This window comes from Carcharodon carcharias, chromosome 18, assembly GCF_017639515.1.
Source record: "Carcharodon carcharias isolate sCarCar2 chromosome 18, sCarCar2.pri, whole genome shotgun sequence".
Classification (NCBI taxonomy): Eukaryota; Metazoa; Chordata; class Chondrichthyes; order Lamniformes; family Lamnidae; genus Carcharodon; species Carcharodon carcharias.
This window is the reverse complement of record NC_054484.1, coordinates 79,730,027-79,755,787: the sequence shown is the minus strand read 5'-3', so window position 1 is coordinate 79,755,787 and position 25,761 is coordinate 79,730,027. Positions and strand designations below refer to the sequence as shown.

The following is a 25,761-nucleotide window of genomic DNA, read 5'->3' as shown; positions in this document are numbered from 1 at the left end:
TGCTTTCACCTAACAGACATAGAACATAAATTAATTTACTAATGACAGAACATATGTGATATAAAAAAGGTTTATAGTCACCTAGCAGGTTTGTTCTCTTCTAAGCAAATGAGACTCCTGGCCTAACATTTCTCTGTATTTTACTCATGTTATATGTAGTTTTTCTGAAAGAAAGTAAGAGACAGGGAGCCTAATTCTCCTTTTAAATGTCATACAAATCATATTGATGTTCTGAGGGGAATTTCCCTTTTTTGCCACAGATGGACACCAGTTCATCTTGTCTCCTTTGCTTGGTATCAGTCAAATCCGCTGTAGTACCTGCACTACACACAAATTGCTCCACAAAATATACCCCAAATAGATGCAATACCAGGCCAGTATTAGATCAAAATGAATGATTCAACAAGGTTTATAATGCCAAGTGTGTACTAGAGCGTAATCATATGGGATTCCCTCTGCTAATAATTTGCAGCAGCAGCTGAATACAGCAGCATATCGATGATTCAGTTGATGTATGTTGCACAGTGGCCAGACAGAGATTAAGTACTTTTACTAGTCACATCAATTTTCATTGATCTATGAGGCACATTCCACCGTTCATCATAAAGTAAAGACTTACACTTATATAACATCTTTCATGACCTAAGAATGTCCCGAAGTGCTTTACAGTCAATGAAGATTTTTGAAGTGTAGCCATTCTTGTAATGTAGGGATATGCAGCAAAGTTGTGCACAGCAAGGGCCCACAAGCAGCAATGAGATATGTGATCACGTAATTTGTATTTTTAAGTGATGTTGTTTGAGAGGAAGAATCTCAGCCAGGACATTCAGAGAGCTCCTCAACTGTCCTTTGATTAGTGCTATGGGATTTTTACATCCATCTGCAATGTAGTTTCGGTTTATTGTCCCATCAAAAAGATGCACCTCAGACACTGCAGCACATCCTCAGTACCTCAATGAAGTGTCAGCCTGGACTATGTGCTCAAATCCTGGAGTGGGGCTTGAACCCATGACCTTTGATTCAGAGGCAAGAGCCCTAGCAGTGTCACAAACAGCTAAAATTACTATTATGAGATGAACAAAGATTGATTTTCTCAGAAAATAAATTATGAATAGGAAATATCCTCAATACAAAAGGAAAATTGTTTTATTTAGTCTATGATAAATTAATTAGGATATTGGCTACTTTTAGCGTTGCACAAATGGAGTTTCACTTTATCTGAGACCACTGTAAAATGAATTGAAGACAGGCAGTAATAAGTCAGATTTCTAGAGCCTCGTGTCCTTGAGCTGCCTTGTACTACATTCATTCTAATCTCAAATGTCAAGGTTCAGCAGGTTTCATCAGGAAGAACTTCATGTGGAAGCATGAACATGAAATACTTTAGTTCAGGAAAGATGTGTCCACAACTGTTTAACTTCATAACTTAATAAGAATGAAAGAAATTGCATTTATATAAGCACCTTATACATTCTCAGAATGTTCTAAAGTACTTCACAATTAATTATTTAAAGTGTAGTCACTACCTTAAAGCAAAATGTAATTGGCAATTTGCACATATCAATCTCCCACAAACCACAATGCAATAAATAACCAGAAGATCTGTTTTTGGTGGGATGTTTGAGGGATAAATGTCGGACAGAGAACCAGGATATGTTCTCTGCTCTTCTGTGGACAGTGACAGAACATGTTATATTCACCTGCATAGGCAGGCAGTGTCAAGTGTTATGGGAAAAAGGCAGTGAAGTGGAGTTGAGGAGATCAGCCATGATCTCATTGAATGATGGAGCAGCCTCAATGGGCCGAATAACCTACTTCTGCTCCTATGTCTTATGGTCTTATAGACAGTGCCTTGATTTAATATTTTATCTGGAAGATAGCACCTCTCACTATACAGCATTTCATCAGGACTGTACTGAAGTATCAGTCTAGGTTTCTTTGCTCAAGTATCTGGAGTGGGGCTCAAGCTCATGACATCCTGATTCAAAAATAACAAGGCTACCACTGAGACAAGCTAACTTTATATCAGGAAGGAAAGACCAAAGGTGCTTTATTATTGAATGAAAAAAATGGCATTATACCAAACTGCCCTTTTTTATGGAGGGAGGGAGAAAACAACATAAACTAGATGCAATATAAAATAGATGCAATTTAAACATACTTTTTTTTATCTCATCTCCTGAAGATGTTGACTCTTTGGTGATGAATGATTTCACCGTAGTTAGTTATTCTCCAGTACCTTGCTGAAGTAGGTTTTATTTATCTGTGAACTTTGACAGTGTCAACAAGCTATTTGGCTATGATAGTCAAAGCCAATTGTATTCTCAACCAATATCCATGCACACACATTTGCAACAGGAATCCTTGGATGGTGATCAGGAACAGAAAACCAAGCAAGATTTTCAATTTTAGCATTCTCTATTCTCACTCCTGTGACAATTAGCCCATTAAGCAAACAGTAGCAATTGAGTACAAGCAAAATACTGTGGATTCTGGAAATCTAAAATAAAAACAGAAAATGCTGCAAAAACTCAGCAGGTTTGGAAGCATATGTGGAGAGAGAAAGAGAGTTAACATTCCAAGTCCGTGTGATTCTTCTTCAGGGCTCTGAAGAAGAGTAATATGGACTCGAAATGTTAACTCTGCTTTTGTATGAGCAATTGAACATTGGCCCCCTTCTGTATGGCTCACCCACATCATCTGTAGAGTCATAGTCATTACAGCACAGAAGGTGGCCACTTTACACATCAGGTCCATGCCAGTTCGCTGCAGAGCAATTCAGTCAGTCCCATTTCCCTATTCAAGTCCGGTAGCCCTTCAAGTTTATTGCCTTCAACTGCCCATCCAATTTTCTTTTGAAATCATTGATCATAGGCAGCGAGTTCCAGGTCATTACCATTCGCTATGTAAAAAAGTTCTTCCTCACATCCCCTCCTTTGGTTCTTGCCCAAAAGCTTAAATCTGTGTCCCCTGGTTCGTATACCATCAGCTAATGGGAGCAGCGTTTCTTTGTCTACCTTTTCTAAACTTGTCATAATCTTGTACACCTCTGTCAATTCCCCCCTCAATCTTCTTTGTTCCCAGGAAAAACAACTCCAACTTCTCCAACCTAACCTTGTAGCTAAAATCCCTCATCCCTAAAAGCATTCTGGTAAATCTCCTCTGCACTCTTTCAAGGGCCTTAACATTCTTCCCAAAGTCTGCTAACCAAAACTGGGAATAATACTCAAGTTTTGGCTTAACCAGAGCTTTATAAAGATTCAGCATAACTTCCCTGCTTTTGTACTCAATAGCTATACTAATGGTGTCCAAGATCCCATGCTATGCTAGCTACTCTTTCAACATGTCCTGCCACCTTTAAAGATCTCTGCACACAAACCCACAGGTCCCTCTGCCCCTACACATTCTTTAAAACTGTGCCATTAAGTTTATATTTTATCTCCCTAGCCCTTCAGATAAAATGCATCACCTCTCACTTCTCTGTATTGCCCCATTGCAGTTGATTGTTTTCATCCTCACCATATGCCACACCTCCAAGTTCATTATCATGGGCAAATTTTTAAATTTTATTCTGTATTCCAATATCTAAGCCATTTATACATTTCAAGAAAAGCAATGGGCTTAGCACTTATATTATGGGCCTAGCAATGACCTTTGGAACACCACTGTCTACTATCCTCCAGTCTGAAAACAACCATTTAGCACGATTCACTGTTCTCTGTCCTTAAACCAGTTTCTCATCCAAGCTGACACTGATCCTCCAATTCCATGAGCCTCAATTTTGTTAACCAGCCCTTTATGTGGTAGTTTGTCAAATGCGTTCCTAAAATTCATTCAGACAATATCCACTACATTCTCTTAAATAACCTTTTCTGTTACTTCATCAAAAAATTCAATAAGATTACACAATCTGCCTTTTACAAATCCGTGTTGGTTCTCCCTAACTAACTCAAACCTCTCCAAGCTTCTGCTAATTTTTCTCCCTAATTGCTATTTCTAAGACTTTAACCACTACTGATGTTAAACTGAGCAGCTAGTTGTTACTAGGAATGTTCTCAAGTCCTTTCTTGGATAAGGGTGTCACATTTGCCACTCTCCAATACCCTCTATCTAGTAAAGATTGGAAGATTATGGCAACCCCCTCCATTATCTCCACACCCACTTTTCTTAGCCATCCAGATTAGGCAATTTATCTACTTTAAGCATTGCTGGTCTTTCCAGTACATTCTGCTTATCATTTTTATCCCACCCATTACCTTTATCAGCTCCACTTCTCCTGATATTTTGTCAGCATTCCCTTCCTTAGTAAACACTGATACGAAGTACTCATTAAGTATTCTAGCATTGTTATGTCCCTCTAAGCAGATATTACCCTCTTTGTTCCTAATAAGCCACATCCTATCTCTTACTAACCACTTCCTATTTACACGCTGGTAGTGTCTTGTGAACAATGTTATACATTACTTTGGTTGGAAAGGTGTATATATATATTTCATATATATACTATATATATAGATATATATAAAAATGCCCCATTAAAAAGCAACAAATTTATTTCCAAGATTGCTGTTTCATATTTATAATATAGGATACTTTAAATAGTATTAAAAAACATCTACATTGGTTAATCAGTGGTAATTGTTGTGGAAGAACAGACCTCAAACTGACCTGCTTCAATAAATGATTACATTACTGCTTGGAAAAGTGAGAACTGGGGCTATTGAGGCATGTTTAGCTCTCACACATCTTAAGAAGATGGGAACTCCATAACCTGGACGATTAAAGTTATCCTGGTTGTAACACTCAGAAAGAAAGTTAACAGGAGGAATAAAAATATTTCCACAGCTATGACATCACAGCGACATCATAAACCAGCTTCAACTGATTTCATCAGCTACAAAAACATTGATTATTATATGTTTTCCGCTTTTCATTAGATACATGTAAGTGCTATAGATGGAACATATCATCAATATTAGTGTAAAACAAATTAATGACCCTTATGAGGCTGACCATAATGCACTTTGACCTTGTAATTCATGAGTTAGTCTCACAAGTGAAGCTGTTTATAAAATCACATTGTCCTTGAGATTATTTATTTAGTCAGTGCATTTTGGACTGTGTTAATTGATTTCCAGTAACTTTGCTCATTAAGAAAAGTAAGAAGACAAATTTATGTCTCCCTTTCTGCAACGATCTCTTCAATTCTTCCTGTCCCCCTTGCTTAGCCTTTCTGTTAATAGTCTTACACTTTCTGTCCATCTGGTTCTCTTCCCTCTATGGCTCTCAAATGCTTTGTTTTATTGTGTTCTTTAACTGTCTCCTATAAATAGAACATATGTCAGGAAATCATGACATAAATCACTTGTTACATTTACCATAATATGTATGTAGCATGAGTGATTAATAATGCAATCAGTGCCTGTCTGGTTTATTTCAGGTAAACTATTATTATCCAACATATATCCTCTCTAGTTCCAAATGGCTTCCTTGTATGAAAATTCTATGATTTCTCTCTACGACTGAATAAGCTCCTACTGTAATAAATAGAACATGTGTTCATTTTTCATTTAATGCAGGTTTTACACTGTTTTCTATGAGTTAAGTATTGTAGGTTGTAGTTAGTTATATTTAGACCTAAAGGCTGGAATTTTCCAGCCCCCCTCTGGGTCGGGGTCAGCGAGCCATTGAAATCTCCATTCACATCAGCAAAACCGGAAGATCTCCATCGGCATGGGGGGCTGGAAAATTCCAGCCAAAATCTCTTTTGACCCAATATTTCAATTCAATTTTCATAAAGTCACCTACCTCTATCTTTCTTTCAATAAACAACTATGATATGGCATACACAAAGTACATGGGTGTGGTAGTGCAATGGTTATAGTATTGGCCTAGTACCCTTAGAGGGCATAAGTTCAAATCCCACCAAAGTTTGTGAAATTAAATTGAACCTCTCCGATCATTTGTAAGCTGGCACAGAAAAAATGACCAAGACAAACTGCTAGAGTAATATTAGAAATACAACTGTCTCACTAATTGGCACATACCAATCCTAACTATGTTTCTAGTCAGCTGCTACAGGGCTGATCCTTAACTCTCAGTAAATGGCCTGGCAAGGCTACACAGTTGCACAAAGTCATTAGTAGAAAACCCACCATTTTCTCAGGACAATAAATGTAGCCTTACTCTTCCAGCATTGCCCAAATTCTGAGAGTATTTTTTTAAAGCCATGGCAACACTCAGATATATTTTTAAAAGATCTTGCTTTCCTCTGGTATTATAACTATGAGGAATACCAAATGTACAGAAGAGTCATCTTTTTTAAAATGTTTTTTAGGGTTAATAGAGCTTGTTATTGCCCATGTAAATTCAAGGAGTTGGCATACATTTTTGACCTGCCAGGAGCTTAACTACAGAAGCACTAAATGTAAAATACCTATAGATGCCTAAACTCACACAGAAATAATGGCTCTTGGGCGAGGGATTCCACCAGGTGACAATGCCTTTAGGAGAGGGATGGGGAAAACTTGGAAGGGAAAAGAAGAGAAGAGAAAAAAAAATGTGAATAACATGATTCGAACTGAATTCCTAATTGAGAAGCAACACAATCAGGGAGTGAGTGGATGAAGTAAAAGTTAACACGTTGATGTGACTAAAGCTGTTTAAATGTTGTCCATGACACTCACTCCAAATATGCAGGTCTTTTGTAGCTGAGAATAACTCCAACCTACCCTACCAGTTTTAAGACGGGCAGTCAAGAATACCCATTTTTAGCGGGTTGTCCTTACTGCTATTAGTTTGCTTGGCTCCAGTAAACATGCTGTCCCAGATGCAGTGTAATTCCCTTGTAATGGTTTCATAATGCAGCATTGTGCAAATGCACATAGCGGATGATCCAATAACTGCAATCATTTGTGTGACCAGTTGCAAACACTGCATGCTGGGATCCAGTTTCAGCAGTTGCATGGAGACTATTACACTTAATTACTCTTCTGAGACCTCACCAACAATGTAAAAGTAGATTTATTGTGCACACATGGGATTCCAATATAAATGGTCTCAAATAAAGATGACAAAAAAACCTTAAATTTATTTCATAACCTCAGATCATCCCAAACAGTTCTAAAGCCAATGAAATACTTTGAAGTATATTCACTGTTGCAAAGTAGGAAACTCTTGAGATTATAAGAAATACTGTGCAGCCAATTTGTGCACAGTAATGTCCCACAAGTAGCAATTAAACAAATGACCAGATCATCTGCTAGGTGTAGGATGAGGAGTAAATGCAGGCCAGGAAATTCAGAGGGCAACCCTGCCCTTTTTCTAATAATGCTATATGATTTTTTACATCCCCCAGAGAGAGCAGATGGGGCTTCAGTTTAACATCTAATCTGAAAGACGACTGCTTACATATACATTTGACTGATCACATACCTTTATGTGAGTGTGTGCTTATAATTTGTGGCTGGTCACACCTTTCTTCAATATGGAATCAATCCTTAGATCTCCACTTCCAGCAATCCACAAAAAATGACCTAAGTGAAGGGATTAAAAGCAGAAATTCTAGGTTTGCGGATGACACAAAATAGCCATAGTTAACATTGCAGCAAGATGAAATCTATAGAAGCTAAGCAGCTAAGAAAGAAAGAGCTTGTACTTATATGCTGCCTTGTCAAGTCCTCAGGACATCTCAAAGCACTCTACAACCAATGAATTACTTTTAGCATGCAGTCACTGTTAGGTCGGCAAATGTGGCATACAATTTGTGCACAGCAAAGTCCCCAAAAAAGCAAAACAGATGATTGACCAGTTAAATATTTTTTTCTGTGGGATTGGTTTAGGGAAGAATGCCAGCCCAGACACTGTGAGGACTTTGAATAGGGCCTCCTTTGAATAGTGCCATGGAATCTTTTATGTCCACCAGGATGTAATTATGTGTATTTCCCATGTCAATTACCCTTGTAGCCTAACTAAATGATACTGCAAATGTATTACCAAATTGTGTGTAATTGTGTTCTGTGGTCAACACCCACTATGAAATGGAATACCACAAAAGGATCATAAGGATTCAAGTTAAAGCTGTCACTTTAAGGAAAGTAAAACCTGGTCAGTATTAATGTTTGCTGTTAGATGTCATACTTATATTTATTAAATTCTTTTTAATCATAACCACATTGATAAATCAAATTAAAATAGTTCTGTAGACAATACATTATTGCTACCAGCCTTTTTCTCCACTTTGATTCTTGAAGCAAATGTTAGATATCTGAAATTGGATACAAATATCAGAATGTGCTAAAGGTTTCTGAGTTGTAGATCAAATAATAGCCAGAAGCATTATACTAGTCCCAGAATTACCACCGATTCGATTCCTCCCCGCAACCAGCCAATCTGTCAGGCTGAATCAGATCATTCACAACCTTGGTATTCTGTTTGACCTTGAGCTGAGCTTTAAATCCTACACATTATTCATCACAAAGACCATCATTTACTTCCGCCCTTGCAATACTGCTGCTGACCTCCTATCCTACCTGTCCTGATGCCATTAAAATACTTACAGTTCCCTTTTATCAACCATAGGTTAAGTTATATTTATACTCTCCATATCATCCTTTCAAGGGAATCAGGTGATATGGGCAGAAAAATGGAGTTAAGTTGATCCATGAAATTACTGAATGGTGTAGCCATATGGCCTCACGTTTCTGGCCAGCAGGCTGCAGCTGGTGGGGATCCTACCACCACAGTCATAAGCCAATCTCAGAAAATAAAGTAAAGCTGGCACCAGTCCTCATTGGTGCACAGAAAGTGCGCACCCTCATGGCAACAGACCTGAGAAAAGAACTGCTCTTCTTAGTAGAAAGCTGGCTAGGTACAATGTCCATATCACTCCTCTCAGCGAGATTCATCTACCTGAGCAGGATCAGCTCAAAGAAATCAATGCAGGGTACACAGTCTTTTGGAGTGGCTGTAGAAAAGAAGAATAGAGCAAAGCTGGTGTGGACATTGCTATCATGAACCATCCTATAAGTAAGTTGCCTTGCGTTCTATGGATATTAATGATCATCCACCTGCATGGCAATAGGCAAGCAATTTTCACCAATGCGTACACCCCCACCTTGACCAACCCTGAAGAAGTTAATGATAAATTCTATGATGACCTCCACTCCTTGATTGCTATGGTGCCAAAGTCAGACAAACTAATCATTCATGGCGACTTGTGTAGATCACCAAGCATGGGAAAGGATCATTGGAAAAAATGGGGTTGACAGTTGCAACCGCAATGTTTTCCGCTTGCCTAGCAAGAGCTCTTAATCATTAACAGTACTCCGCTCCCTAATTGCAACAAGACACTTGGAGGCATCCCCATTCCATTCATTAGCATCTCTTTTTTATTCATTAATGGGATGTGGGCATCGCTGGCTAGGCCAGCATTTATTGCCCATCCCTAATTGCTCTTGAGAAGGCGATGGTGAGCCACCTTTTTGAACTGCTGCAGTCCATGTAATCTAATCGACTGTGTCATCACCAGGTAGAGAGACAGGCAGGATGTGCATGTAACAAAAGTAATGTGCAGCGCAGACTGCTGACCAACAACTGCCCTTTCGTTTCAAAGCTAAACATCAAGATCTATCCCCCTTGACTCCCCCAGGGCATGAAGGTCCAGAAGCATCTCAATGTCTCAAGACTGAAACAGGCATTCATAAAGGAATCTCTCAGGAAGACTTGAGAGTCGTCTGTGCACAGTGAAAATAGATACTCACTGCATCGAGAATGACTGGGCAATATAGGGATATGGTGTACTCCACTATTCTAGAGGTCCTTCACCCTACACTTCATAGGCATCAAGATTAGTTTGAAAACAATGATCCAGAAATTACTGGAGGAGAAACATTGCCTGTACCGTGTTTTTCTCAATGGCAAGTCATCACTATCCAAGCACAATGCCTACCGAAACATCCGCAGGACTGTCCAATGCAAACAGAGAGATGCAAGACACTTAACAGAATCAAAAAGAAAACTGTCAGTCATATGCTGACCACAAAAACTGAAAGAGATTCTACGATGCTCTGAAATTGGTCTAACAACCTCAGACTACTGGTTGATCACTAATCTTTGGTGTCGACAGATCAAAAGTGCTCACAGAAAAAGCCCAAATTCTAGAAAAATAGTCAGAGCACTTTAACCACATCCTCAGTTCGCTTTCATCCATCAACGAAGAAGCAATCAATGGACTGCTACAATTTTCCATTAACTTGATACTTGGTAGCCCACCCACGCTGTTAGAAACAACAAAAGCTATCAAACTCCTGTCTAGCGGCAAAGCCCAAGGAGCTGATGCTACCCAGCTCCCAGCTGAGGTCTACAAGGCCAAAGTTCAATGGCTGGTCAAGGAGGTATTGCCCACCTGTACAAAAGGAATTTGCCTACCTTGTGACAAACATAGAGAAATCTCACTCCTCTCATTTGCTGTGAAATTCATTGCCAGAATCCTTCTGAACCACTTAGTGGAACATCTCAACCAGAATCTGCTGCCAGAGGTTTCAGAAAAGGTCAAGGAACCACTGATATGGTTTTTGCAATCAGACAGCTCCAGGAGAAATGCTGAGAACAGAACATGGGCCCCAACACCATGTTTGTTGACCTGACCAAGGCCTTCGACACTTTCAGCTATGAGAGCCTTTGGAAGGTAATGGAGAAATTCAGCTGCCTGAGAAAATTGTCACAATGGTTCAACAGTTCCATGACAGCATGTCTGCACATGTTCTGGATGATGGCTAGTCTTCTGACCCATTTCTGGTTATTCCTGGAGTTAAACAGGGTTGCCTGCTAGCACCAACCCTCTTCAGCATGCCTTCTCCACATTGCTGGCCAATGATTTCCATTATGGTGAATCTGGCATCGAAATCAGATATTGCAAGGACTGGAAACTACTCAATCTAAGACAACTCCAGGTAAAGACCAAGGTCTCTAAGAACATACTTTGCGATTTCCTGTTTGCTGATGACTGAGCACTAGCTGCTTTTTCAGAGTTGGACAGGGAACGTAGCATGGACTTGTTCTTCAACGCATGTGACAACCTTACGATCAGCACAAAAAAAGCTGAAGTAATGTCGCAGCCTGCTCCAGGAAAGCCCTATCTCAAGTCCAAGGTTTCAGTCCACGACCAGAACATGTCAGCAATGGATAAGTTCACTTATCCCAACAACTCTCGAACTATCTATAATCAATAATGAAACACATGCAAGAATTGCCAAAGCGAGTATAGCCTTCGGCAGACTTCGAACATTAGTTTGGGAACAGCAAAGTCTGCATACCGAAGTCTATAGAGCAATAGCCCCGTCCACTCTGCTCTACATATGCAAAACTTAGTCTTCGAACCAGGGTCACACCGAGAAAATCAACCACTTTCACTTGAGCTGCCTTTGGAGTTTCTGAAGATCAGCTGGCTGGACAAAATGCCAGATACTGAGGTACAAACCTGAGCTGGCATGCCAAGCATCATATTAAGACAGTCACAGTTGAGCTGGGCTGGTCATGCAGCCAGAATGCCTGACACTTGCTTACTAAAGCGAATCTTCTATGGAGAGCTTGAGCCCAGGGCATGGTGGACAAGGCAAGTGCTGCAAGGGTACTCTGAGGTTTTGCTTATGAATTTTGATATCAGCCCCAAATCCTGGGAGAAGCTTGTCCAGGATCGCTGCACTTGGCACAACCAAAGAAAAAAATGGTGCACACTCCTTTGAAAGCAAGTGCATATTAGAGGTAGAAAAAAACTCAGGGAGAGGAAATCCCAAGCCAGCAACTCATCTAAAACTCAATTGTCTGTGGTGTGCTGTCTGTTTGTAGCAGAACCTTCTGGCTGCAGATCAGCCTCAGAAATCACCACTGGAGCCCTACCAAACACTGCAGATGATGGACATGATCATCTTTGCCTTGAAGGATGAACTATCTGCACCACAAACTCAAATCTATTCAGATTCTGCTACATGCTTCACTCCAAGTCCCATATACCCATTTGATCATCACTGACATAATGGTTTCCTATCATCAAAATTTCAATTCCTTGTCTTCATCTGTAAATCTTTCTGTGGCCTTGCCCCATCATATTTCTGCAATTTACACTGATTCTATATTCTGTCCTATAAACTTCACTTCTCCTGTCTGACATCCTGTGCATCACTCCCTCCCTCCCTTTGCCCTCTCATTTGGTACAACCTTCAGCCACCTTGATACTACTGGAACTCCTTTTCTGAACATATCCACCTCCTTCTCCATCTATTAAACCGAGGTCCCACCTATCATCTGCTTGGATGGATGTATAAGATCCTATGGCACTATTTCCAAGAAGAACATGGGCGTTATCTTTGGTGTCCTGCCAATATTTATCCCTCACTCAACAGTACACAAAAAAATGATTATCTGGCCACTATCACATTGCTATTTGTGGGAGTTTCCTGAGTGCAAATTAGCTGTCGTATTTCCTGCATTACAACATTACACTTCAAAAAGTACTTCATTGGCTGTAAAGCGCTTTGAGATGCCCAATGGTCATGAAAATTGCTATATTAATGCAAGTCTTTCTCTGTATAAAACATTCTCAAAATGCATTTCTTCGAATAAGTATTTGGCCACCCCATTTAATCTATCTCTCTTGACTCAGCATGTGTTTTTATGTTTATTTATGACAACATTTTCTTGATGCTACAGACATTACATAAGTATAAACTGCTATTGATTTATTCAAATACAAGGTTTGTTATTTACTTGCATTTTATTCACTGCCTACAAAACACTATAGTTGCATTTGAAAGAGCAAAGAAAAACAGCTAAACACTATGAGACATAATATAGGGTAAGCTGAAGTAATTAGCATTACTATCCATATTCATAGAGCCATAGAGTTATACAGCACCGAAACAGGCCCTTTGGCCTATTGTGTCCGTGCTGGCCATCAAGCACCTATCTATTCTAATCCCATTTTCCAGCACTTGGCCCATAGCCCTGTATGCTATGGCATTTCAAGTGCTCATCTAAATCTTCTTAAATGTTGTGAGGGTTCCCGCCTCTGCCACCTCCTCAGGCAGTGTGTTCCAGATTCCAACCATCCTCTGGTCGAAAACATTTTTATTCAAATTCCCTCTAAACCTCCTGCCCGTTATCTGAAATCTATGCCCCCGGTTATTAACACCTCCACTAAGGGGAAAAGTTTCTTCCTATCTACCCCATCTATGCCCCTCATGATTTTGTATACCTCTATCAGGTCCCCCCTCAGCCTTCTCTGCTCTAAGGAAAACAACCCTAGCCTATCCAGTCTCTCTTCAGAGCAGAAATGCTCCAGCCCAGGCAACATCCTGCTGAATCTCCTCAGCACCCTCTCCAGTGCAATCACATCCTTAAGGAAGGTGATATATATGATTAAGATTCATAAAATAATGAAAGGAAAAGAAGATATTGATTATAAAATACTGCAGCTGCTAGAAATCTGAAATAAAAACAAAGTGCTGGAAAAATTCAGCAGGTCTGGTAACATCTGTGGAGAGAGAAATAGAGTTAATGTTCTGAGTCCAATATCACTCTTGACTCAATATGACTCTTCAGATAAGAGAGTTAGAAACATATTAGGTTTTATGCTGTTGAAAAAGGGGTGAGGGTCAGGTGGAACAAAGGGAAAGTTCAGGCAAAGGTTAGAGGATGGGGAGATTAAATACCAAAGATGTCATGGAACAACAGGCAAAGGGAATTGTAATGATAGTATTAAAGAAACAAAGCATTGGTCCCGAGTAGCTGTTAATAGCAGAATAAACATCAGCTCTGTCTGAAAGTAAAAACATGGTAACAAAATACAAACTGGCACTTGGTGAAAAAACAAAATGGAGGACAGAGTTCATGGTCTGAAGTTATTGAACTCCTTATTGAGTCCAGAAAGCTTTAAAATGCCTAATTGGAAGATGAGATGCTGTTCCTTCAGCTTGCGTTGGGTTTCACTGACACATTGCTGCAGGCCGAGGACAGAAATGAGAGCATGAGGGCAGGATGGTGAATTGAAAGTACTAGAAGATCAGGGTCATCCTTGTGAATTGAGCAAAGGTGTTCCACAAAGCAGTCACCCGGTGTACATTTGGTCTCACTAGTGTACAGGAGACTGCATAGCGAGCAGCGAATACAGTACTGTATTCTGTAACTTGAAAGAAGTACAAGCAAATCACTGCTTCACCTGGAAGGAGTGTTTGGACCCTGTGAGAGTGAGGAGAGAGGAGGTAAAGGGGCAGGTGTTACACCTTTTACAATTGCATGGGAAGGTGACTTGGGATGGGGATGAGGTGTTGGGGGTGATAGAGGAGTGGACCAGGATGTCTCGGAGCAAACAGCCCCTTCGGAATACTGACAGGGGAGGGGAAGGGAAGATGTGTTTGGTGATTATTGCAGCTGAGTGGTAAGTATAAATGTGCTTTATAATTAAAAAGCAAATTAATAAATAAAGATATAGAAGTAAGTTATTGTCAAGCTGCCAACTTGTGAAAAGCAGACAAATCAATTTCTCTTAGGCCTCTGACCGATCCTACTTATAAACTACTAGCTTCTGGCTCCCTGCTTTAATAAGTTATCTCTGCTCAGCACCTCTTCCCAAAAGCAGGAATGCAACTGAGAATTCACCATCTGAAGAAATCATGGAGGAATCTTACTACTTTACTACTGATTTGCAGTGATCACAAAAGAATGTTTTGTAAATATACAAATCTATTTGCATTATATCTTCTGATATTGATCACTTTAATGCACCAATGAATGTCATTTAATATATTTGTAAATTTGAATAACTTATGCAGATAATGTTTATAACATATTGGAGCCATTTCAGCAGGTTAGTTTGTTAATGTGGCTGAATGTCACTGCAGAGCCTATTTTTCTTCAGTCTTACTGTTATAAAGATGTAAGCAATGTATCACAACATCTAAGTGCGAAACACAGTTTCATACCACAATGTGAATGTATTCCTGCCTCAACTCTGATACACTGGTGAAAACTTGTTAATAAAAATATTGATGTGACAATACAAACTATAATATCATTTTCATTTTGATGAGGTCCAGGAATGCCTCTAATTACGTGAGAAGTGGTGGGGTTGCCAACTCTGGATGTATTCCGGGAGATTTTATTACATGACCTCCCGCCTCTTGCCTTATGCTTCTGCTGCCATTGCTCGCCTGACATGTCCATCTTCGCAGCGCTCCGCCTCCCCACACCCCTGGCAGAGTGAACAGCTTTTATTACCAAGTTGGTTGATTCTTGAACCATCCTTTACAAGCTCCAAAACATTTATAATGAACAGAGTTCAAAGAAAATGAACATACATTTTTCTAAAAAATGTCTCCTATCGTTTTTCTCCCGAGTTGTCCGGGAGGATAATCTTCAGGAGACTCCAGGATCATCCTGGAGTTTTGACAACTTTAAATATGGGAAGAGATGCAATTGTTACCCTATAATGATTTAGAATTTATAATTACACAACGTACTTCATTGAAACATTAATGACATGAGAATGCATTGATTTGCACTGATCACAAAAGAATGTTTTGTAAACATACAAATCTATTTGCATTATATCTTCTGATATTGATCACTTTAATGTACCAATGAATGTCATTTAATATATTTGTAAATTTGAATAACTTATACAGATAATGTTTATAACATATTGGAGCCGTTTCAGCAGGTTAGCTTGTGTTTAAATGAAACTTTAGTTCTCATCCAGAAAGCACAAAAGCTCGACTTAAAACGCCAATTGTCATATTACTGATTCTGTAATTTAATGACCTTAGTCCCGATATCGCGGGACCAGGAGACAGCCCTGCGCACCTAGGCTGTTGGGTTATGTCCTACGGTGCAAGGCTATACAATAAAAAGCCATTTTGTCAGCTTGGGGCAGGGGAGGGGGGGATAAATAGAAAAATATGGGGGCTAAGAGACTGATCCTTAACTTTATCGTCTTGATCCGGATTCCCTTCGCGTAGTGCTGGTGGAACTGGAGGATTTATTTGTTTCACTACTCAGAGCGTTTTTAGAGTGTAGAGTACTTTCAAAATTATTCGTTCCAAAATAACACACAGGTCTCATTGAAAGGACAGTACCTGAAGTGAAAAAAGCAGGCCAAAGGTTAAAAGGGGAAATGGCAAAATAGAGTCCACAGAGCAGCTCGGATTTGTACGGCAGACCTTTCACCCCTCCCCCCGCCCTCCAAGTTTGTGCAAAAAGGGGAAGAAAATTAAGAAAAACGAGATTTATCCAAAATTACGGTTAATATTCTCCTCTAAGAATACAATAGGATTGGACCGAAAATGCAACCCCCGCAAACTTGGATCAATAAATGAGTTCAGGCACTTCAACTGGGCAGACCAACGGTGCACAATCCGCCCAGTTGCAATACAAAAACCAGTTTATTTGTTTAGGGAAATATCGGCTCCCGCTCGAGCCCTCAACTTACTCCGCCGATCTTAGATTGGATTCTGGAAAGTCGGTTGGAAATGTAAAATGATGGAATTGATTAAACGTAAGGATCGTTTAACAAACAGAATGCCCCCACGCCACCCAAATAGCTAGCTTGTCACTTTTCATTTCTGAGAAGTGACAGCCCACGCGGACTGCAGTCAGACCTGCGGCCCGGACTTCCATAAAGAAGGTTCAAATAAATGGAAAGCTGTGGGGTTGGGGCGGGGCTAAGCCCTTGGGATGAACAGTAAGAAACGACAAGTGCTGCTTGCAGAAGTTGTAACGTCATTGAGGGGAATAGTAGGTGCTGTGTTTCAAGGCAACTTGAAGCAGCCACGATAGTTCAACAAGGAAATTCGGCCTCATCATTGCTGCTGCGGCGACAGGCGAGAAGGCTGCAGTGGTAGCCCATCAAGACTGGGTGTGGAAACCACAATTGTTCCCAATTTACACAAGGAACCTGAATTCAGAATCGCAAATGCAAATTTTTCAAATGGCACGGAACTAAAATGGGCAAAGAAGTTCGACGAGGCTATTTAGAAATGAGTTGATTAAGATGCCTAGGTGGGTAGAATATAACGACCGATAAAAAGTGATGGAGAGAATGTGTAAAGCAGGGCACGTGGAAAGGAAAGCCAGATCATAGTCATAGAGGTCTACAGCGCGAAAAAAGTCTGCGCCGGTCAAACATGTATTATTATGTGGTGTATAAAATTATGAGGGGCATAGATAAGGAACTTTTCCCCTTGGTGGAGGGATTAATAACCAGGGGGCTTAGATTTAAGGTCCTTAGATTTAAGGAGGTTTAGAGGGGATGTGAGGAAGAATTTTTTCACCCAGAGGGAATCTGGAACTCACTGCCTGAAAGGGTGGTAGAGGCAGAAACCCTCATAACATTTAAGAGGTATTTGGATGTGCACTTGCAATGCCATGGAATACAAGACTATACGCCTAGAGCTGGAAAATGGGATTAGAATAGTTAGGTACTTGTTTGACAGACGCAGACGCAATGGGCCAAAGGGTCTTTTTCTGTGCTGTAGACCTCTATGACTCTATTCTAATCCCATTTTCCAGCACTAGGCCCATTGCCTTGTATGCCATGGCATCTCAAGTGCACATCCAAATACTTCTTATATGTTATGAAGGTTTCTGCCTCTACCAACCTTTCAGGCAGTGAGTTCCAGATTGCCACCACCCTCTGGGTGAAAATATTCTTCCTCACATCCCCTCTAAACCTCCTGCCCCTTACCTTAAATCTACACCCCCTGGTTATTGATCCCTCCACCAAGGGGAAAAGTTCCTTCCTGTCTACCCTATCTATGCCGCTCATAATTTTATACACCTCAGTCATGTCCCCCATCAATCTCCTCTGCTCCAGGGAAAATAACCCCAGTCCATCCAATTTCTCCTCATAACTAAAACTCTACAGCCCAGGCAACATTCTGGTAAATCTCCTCTGCACTCTCTCTAGTGCAATCACATCCATCCTTTAATGCAGATTCTAGAACTGCATGCAATACTCTAGCTGTGGCCTAACCAGCGTTTTATACAGTTCCAGCATAACCTCCCTGCTTTTATATTCTATGCCTCTGCTAATAAAGGCAAGTATTCCATATGCCTTCTTAACCACCTTATCTACCTGTCCTGCTAACATAAGGGACCGGTGGACATGCCCACAAAGTCCCTCTGATCCTCAGTACTTCCCAGGGTCCTACCAGATGGCACACGTACTCTTGACTTGAAAGATGTCCAAATATCCAAGGATGAAGCTCAAAGAGCCTTTGAGTCTTAATAGGCTTCACTCAAACAAGTCCAATCTGAGGATCAAAATGTGTCCTGCTCTATTTAAACCCCAACGTTAGTGCTGCATCCAGACCTGAACGACAACAGAGATAGTCAGATCCCACAGACAGTGCAGAGCTGAACTACCAGCCTGAGCTCCAGCGCCGGGGATGAGTTCTATAAGAAATTGGGGCTTTCCCACCTAAAATGGAGGTCTTACATGTGATCATATAGAATTATAAAAGGGTGTTATGAATATTTTAAAAAGTTAACCCGAAAATCACTTTACAATAACTTTCAGGAGTTGAATTAGGGTCAACCAGTATATGTAATTTTAGGTGCGATATCAGGAAATTCTTCTTCACATAGAGATTGAATTTGGTTGTTATTGATCTAATTCTAAAAAGAGTAATGGACGCAATAATTCAAACCATCTAAGAAACAAGTGGAGGGCATTAGAATCTCTTCTATAGGTGAATTATGATAGGGCCATGTGGACTTTGTCCGTAATTATCTTGCGATCTTTTGAATGCCTAAACAAGTTACATTTATATAGCGCCTTTAACGTAACGACACGTCTCCAGGTTTGACAGGAGCATTATAAAACAATGTATGGCAGAACAAGGTTATTTCCTTTATTACAGTAAGCTACGTTCTCAAATTTACGCGTCTTAAATATCTGGACAGTTACGTCTTCACTATAATAAAACGGCTCAGCGACTGTTGACGCGTTCTCTCCCATGTCAGTTTTTAAATGACTTGGTGTTGATGCGGCAACTGGCATTAAGTAAAAAGTATAGTTGACCACTGTAGGTTGCTGCTCCTTCAAAACGTGAATGTATTTCCTATTTCGTGTTTACTTTTTTTCCCCACCAGGCTGCGCTCGCCTTCTCCATTTCAAGATTTTTAAGTTTCAGTCGTCCAAATCCATCTGCTGTTACAAAATGTTCTCGCCCTTGTTAATCAGAATCCTGCCTTTTAAACCTGTTTTACATTCAACGCTGTACACACAGATCCCACCAAAGTACATCCAGTTTTCGTGTGCCTCAAGACTACACAGCCTCTTTGATACGACTGAAGATTTCAGTTTTTTTTACAGTTTGACGTAAATGTACGCGGATTTCTCAGTTCTAAGGAGCACGTGAGGGATGCAGACGATAATTATTGGGTGATAGTTTCTCGAATTATGTGCATTGTTCACAATAAGCGCTGCATCAAAATGCAAGTCCAGCGAGTTTTCGTGTTGAGTTTGGAGGACTGGAAACGTTAACGTTAATCCTGTTTCTCTCTCCACAGATACCGTCAGTCCTGCTGAGTTTTTCCAGCATTTTCTGTTTTATTTCAGATTCCCCAGCATCCGCGGTATTTTTGCTTTTATAATTAATATCGTTTACTCTTTGAAAAAAAAAGCCCTTTCGGCCTTTAAAGGATCAATTCCGTGCTCGTGCACACGCAAGCCCAAGCTCCTTTATCACCTTGGTACAAGAATCGGGATTCATTTGATGGACGAATGTCACATTCCCAGATCACCCCCATCATGCACTATTTTAAATAGGGACTCATTTCGCTCACAGCCCAATGTACAGAATAAGGAACATTTATTTCGTTGTTGATATTTTGTAGGACGATGTGTTCTTTTAAATAAACCTCTCACCAGATCTAGTTTAAAAGTGGCGTTTCAGTATTAATAAATAGCGTTCGCTCTTAGGCCCATAATATATGCATGTCTGTACCCATTCAATGATAACGCTCAATAACTGTACATACATTGACTTAATACTCTTTCAAGCTACTTTGTACAGAAGCAAAGTTTTTACAATTTGGTATCAACTTTACACATTTCAGCATAGTAAACAAGTCTTGCAGAAAACAAAACTTTCGGTTGGATTAGAGCCCTTTACCAAGCTCAATGGATAATGTACCGATAATATTTAACATTCACAACAATTAGAATTGTACAAGTAAGATGACAGGCGCTGCAACTGAATCTGTCTTACCTTCTGCTCCGAATGTCATAATTATCTTATGAGTGAATACGTTATATTTTAGTTTAGGAACATTTTCTAGTAATTCTGTCAAGTTGAAATAGGCGCTAACTCTTTTAAAAAAATACACGTGCTCTCCAAAGTGCAACGCAGTAATTTTACTGGAAGTTGTTAATTAACGTTACCTTATTTAAACATATCCATTATATATAGATACAGGCTCTCCATGTATAAATTAGGTGTTAGTATCCTTCTCTGTCACTGTTTAAAAATAGTGTTTGCTGATTCGGCGTGTTAATGGTGGCGCTGCCTGCAGTGAAATGTGACAACTCACTCACGGAGATACCACTAGCTTTGCGATGTTACTCACCCCTGCAAATAGTGCAATGGAATTGCTGACCAAACTTCTGGGTGTTTAGAAAGTCACAGCCAAAGCTTCGTAAGTGAAATAAAACATGATGTTTGTTTTAGAATTAAAAATGTCCTGGATTCTGTTCCACGTGTAGTCCTTATTGGGTAATTTGTAAGGATCTTTCTCGATCTGTGCGCCTCTCGTCCACCTATAAATATGATCTGTCTCTCCGAATCAGTCTGTATAAATGGGATCACAGCTCTAAACCTCCCCGTGATCCGTACGTAAATTTATCTCCATGGAGACGGATTCGTCAGACCTGCGGGCCGAAAGCCAACCTGTCGGTCTGAGGCTGGTGATAACGCCCCCTCTGCTGTTGCTACAAGTGAATAGCAGCAACTCCACATCAAATGTTACAATGATTCGGTCTAGCCACTTGTTTTAATGTTCTCTTCAACTCCTTGGCCTCCTCGGCCACCTCCAACTCCTCACTCCAACTCCATCGGAATTTTCCCTTCCAGTTGAAGTTACTTCAACAGACTTTTGGAAACTTCATGTTGAATCCAACACACATGGTAGAGCTGGAAAGGGGAAAGTTTCCTAGCTCTGCACCTTTCTATGTTGGAGCTGACCTTTACCCGTTGTTACAGTGTTAAAGTTGTCTCCTTCGAGTTTGTTGTGACGCATTATCGTCAGTCTTTTTTCCTTCCATTTTCTTCCTCTTTAAACTCGACATTAAAGTTGACATTTTCTGTGTCAGTAAATCAATTTTGAAACATTTGATCTATTTGCAGAGTTTTGGCGAGGGTAACAGATGTTAGAAATTGGCTTATTTTGCTGAGAAGAAATGGATGTTTTGAAAGCAGGTTATACAGGACGACTAAAACTGACTCGAAATGGACAAATAAAAGCAAACTACTGCGAATACTGAAGATCTGAAATAAAAACAAAGTGCTGGAAATACCCAGCAGATCTGGTAGCATCTCTGGAGAGAGAAACAGTTAATATTTGGAACAAAAACAGAATTACCTGGAAAAACTCAGCAGGTCTGGCAGCATCGGCGGAGAAGAAAAGAGTTGACGTTTCGAGTCCTCATGACCCTTCGACAGAACTTGAGTTCGAGTCCAGGAGCCCAGTATGACTCTTCTTCAGACCTGGAAGAAGTCCTTCTGTAAACAGAGCTGTGTGATCCCACAACCACAAATAAGAGCAAAGCTGTGCAGTCTTGCCACATCCTTAATGAAGGGAGAGCTCAAGCAGTCAGTGCAAAAGACAAGAGTGATTTGCAACTATCTTCAGCTAAAAGTGCCGAGTGGACATTCCATCTTGGCCTCGTCCTGAGGTCCCCACCATCAATATTGCCAGTCTTCAGCCAACTAGTCCACATAATATCAACAAACAGCTGAAGGCACTGGATACTGCAAAGGCTATGGGCCCTGACAATATTCCAGCAATAGTACTGAAGACTTGTGCTCCAGAACTAAACACACCCATAACCAAGTTGTTCCAGTACAGCTACAACACTGGCATCTACCCGACAATGTGGAAAATTGCCCAGGTATGTCCTGTACACAAAAACCAGAACCAATCCAAGCCATTACTGCTCCATCTATTCTCAATCATCAGCAAAGTGATAGAACGTGGCATCAATAGTATTATGAAGCAGCATTTACACAGCAGTAATCTGCTCACGTGCTCAGTTTGCTTTCTGCCAGGGCCTCTCAGCTAAAAACCTCATTATAGCTTTGATCCAAACACAAACAAAAGAGCTGAACCCCACAGGTGAGGTGAGAGTGACTGCCCTTAACATCAAGGCAGCATTTAACCACATGTGGCATCAAGGGGCCTTTGTAAAATTGGTCAGTAGGAATCAGGGGTAAACTCTCCACTGGTTGCCTAGCACAAAGGAAGATGGTTGTGGTTGTTGGAGGCCAAGCATTTCAGCCCTGGGATATCGCTGCAGGAGTTCCTCAGAATAGTGTCCTTGGCCCAACCATCTTCAGCTGCTTCATCAATGACCTTCTCTCCATCATAAGATCAGAGAGGCTATTCAGTGATTATTACACAATGTTCAGTTGCATTCACAATTCTGTTAGATAATGAAACAGTCCATTCCCATATGCAGCAAAACCTGGATAATATTCAGTCTTGGGCTGATAAGTGGCAAGTAACAGTTGTGTCACACAAATGCCAGGCAATAACTATATTCATCAAGAGAGAATCTAACCTTCTCCACACAACATTCAACAGCATTATCATTGCTGAATCCTGGGGATTATTGACAAGAGACTTAACTGGGCCAGCCACATAAATCGTGTATCTACAAGGGAAGGTCAGAAACTGGGTGTTCCCTGGTGATTGTCTCATCTCCTGACTCCCCAAAGCCTATCCACCATCTACCAGGCATAAATCAGGAATGTGATGGAATACTCTTCACTGACTTGGATGAGTGTAGCTCCAACAAAACTCAAGAAGCACAACATAATTCTGGACAAAGCAGCCTGCTTGATTGGCACCTTATCCACATTAAACATTCACTTTCTCCACTAATATCCACAAGTAAGTCACCAAGGATTCTTCAACAGTAACTTCCAAACTCATAACTTTGACCATCTAGAAGATAAAGAGCAGCAGGTGCCAACTGCATTTTGAAATATATCACTGCACCTTCATTGTCACTGGGTCAAAATCCTGGAACTCCCTACATAACAGTGCTGTTGCTACACCTCCACCATATGGACTCAGCGATTCTAAATGGCTGCTGATCACCACCATCTCAAGACCAATTAGGAATGGGCAATAAATACTGGCCTTGCCAGTAATGCCCATGTCCTGTAAACAAATAGAAAGAGACCGTTGAGCCTGTTCCACCATTCAATAATATCATAGCTGATCTGGATCTTAATTCCATCCACCTGCCTTAACTCCATGCCCTTGTTTACCCTTGCCTGGCAAAAATCTATTAACATCATTTTAAATTATGAATTGAACGAGCCTCTACTGTTTTTTGTGGGAAAGAATTCCATGATTCTGCGAGTTTCTGCATGAAGAAATGTTTCCTAACATCTCTCCTGAATGGCCTGGTTCTGATTTTAAGGATATATCCCCTTGTCTTAGCCCACCAGTATAACCTATTAATTTTTCTCAAAATACAAAGAACCACAATCAAATAACCCCTTACTGGAACACAAGTTTAGTTCATGTAATAAGAACATAAGACATATGAGCAAAAATTAGGCCATTTGGCCCATCGAGTCTGCTCTGCCATTCAATCATGGTTGATAAGTTTCTCAACCCCATTCTTCCGCCTTCTCCCCGTAACCTTTGATTCCCTTACCAATCAAGAACCTATCTATCTCGGTCTTAAATACACTCAATGACCTGGCCTCCACAGCCTTCTGTGGCAATGAATTCCATAGATTCACCACTCTCTGGCTAAAGAAGTTTCTCCTCATCTCTGTTCTTCCCTTTACTCTGAGGTTGTGCCCTCGGGTCCTGGTGTCTCCTACTAATGGAAACATCTTCCCCACGTCCACTCTATCCAGGCCTCTCAGTATTCTGTAAGTTTCAATCAGATCCCCCCTCATCCTTCTAAACTCCATCGAGTATAGACCCAGAGTCCTCAAACGTTCCTCATATGTTAAGCCTTTCACTCCTGGGATCATTCTCGTGAACCTCCTCTGGACCCTCTCCAGGGCCAGCACATCCTTCCTGAAATACAGGGCCCAAAATTGCTCACAATATTCTAAATGTGGTCTGACCAGAGCCTTATAAAACCTCAGCAGCACATCCCTGCTTTTATATTCAAGTCCTCTCAAAATAAATGCCAACATTGCATTTGCCTTCCTAACTACCGACTCAACCTGCAAGTTAACTTTAAGAGAATCCTGGACTAGGACTCCCAAGTCCCTTTGCACTCCAGATTTCTGAATTTTCTCCCCATTTAGAAAATAGTCTACGCCTCTATTCTTCCTACCAAAGTGCATGACCTCACAATTCCCCACGCTGTATTCCATCTGCCACTTCTTTGCCCATTCTCCTAACCCTTCTGCAGCCTCCCCGCCTCCTCAATACTACCTGTCCCTGCACCTATCTTTGTATCACCTGCAAACTTAGCCAGGATGCCCTTAGTTCCTTCATATATAAAGTGAAAAGTTGTGGTCCGAACACTGACCCCTGCGGAACTCCACTAGTCACCAGTGGCCATCCTGAGAAGGACCCCCTTATCCCCACTCTCTGCCTCCTGCCAGACAGCCAATATTCTATCCATGCTAGTACCTTGCCTCTAACACCATGGGCTCTTATCTTACTGAGCAGCCTCCTGTGCAGCACCTTGTCAAAGGCCTTCTAGAAGTCCAAATAGATAATATCCATTGGCTCTCTTTTGTCTAACTTATTCGTTACCTCCTCAAAGAATTCTAACAGATTTGTCAGGCATGACCTCCCCTTGATGAAAACATGCTGACTTTGCCCTACTTTACCATGCACTTCCAAGTGTTCTGAAATCTCATCCTTAACAATGGACTCTAAAATCTTACCAACGACCGAGGTCAGGCTAATCGGCCTGTAATTTCCCGTCTTTTGCCTCACTCTCTTCTTAAACAGGGGGGTTACATTAATGATTTTCCAGTCCTCTGGGACCCTCCCTGACTCCAGTGATTCCTGAAAGATCGCCACTAACGCTGCCACTATCTCTTCAGCTATCTCCTTCAGAACTCTGGGGTGTAATCCATCTGGTCCAGGTGATTTATCCACCTTCAGATCTTTCAGTTTTCCTAGCACCTTCTCCTTGGTAATGGCCACCATATTCACCTCTGCCCCCCGACTCTCTTGAACTTTGGAGATGTCACCTGTGTCTTCCACTGTGAAGACTGACGCAAAGTACCTATTCAGTTCCTCCGCCATTCCTTTGTTCCCCACTACTACTTCTTCAACGTCATTTTCCAGCAGCCCAATGTCCACTTTTGCCTCTCTCTTACCCTTTATATATCTAAAAAAAACTCTTGCAATCTTCTTTTATATTACTGGCTAGTTTACCCTCATATTTAATCTTCTCCCTCCTTATTTCTTTTTTAGTTGTCCTTTGTAGGCTTCCCAATACCCTGGTTTCCCACTGCTCTTCGCCGCATTGTATGCTTTCTCTAGCTTTTATGC

At 40.8% G+C, this 25,761-nt stretch overlaps 1 protein-coding gene across 13 annotated transcripts in view; it reads right to left on the bottom strand.

Annotated features, from left to right (window-relative positions):
* The window catches only part of tent5c (terminal nucleotidyltransferase 5C), a 130,564-nt gene extending 109,445 nt beyond the window's left edge, over positions 1-21,119 (bottom strand). The window contains exons 1-4 of one of the 13 annotated variants that reach the window (XM_041211183.1): positions 20,626-20,876; positions 15,981-16,130; positions 7,435-7,535; positions 6,457-6,526 (exon numbers count right to left, since the gene is read on the bottom strand). The gene's annotated coding sequence lies outside the window, so the exon portion shown is untranslated. The other 12 variants (XM_041211184.1, XR_005945843.1, XM_041211179.1 and 9 more) reach the window with 12 other exon arrangements.
* Positions 21,120-25,761: the final 4,642 nt, after the last annotated feature.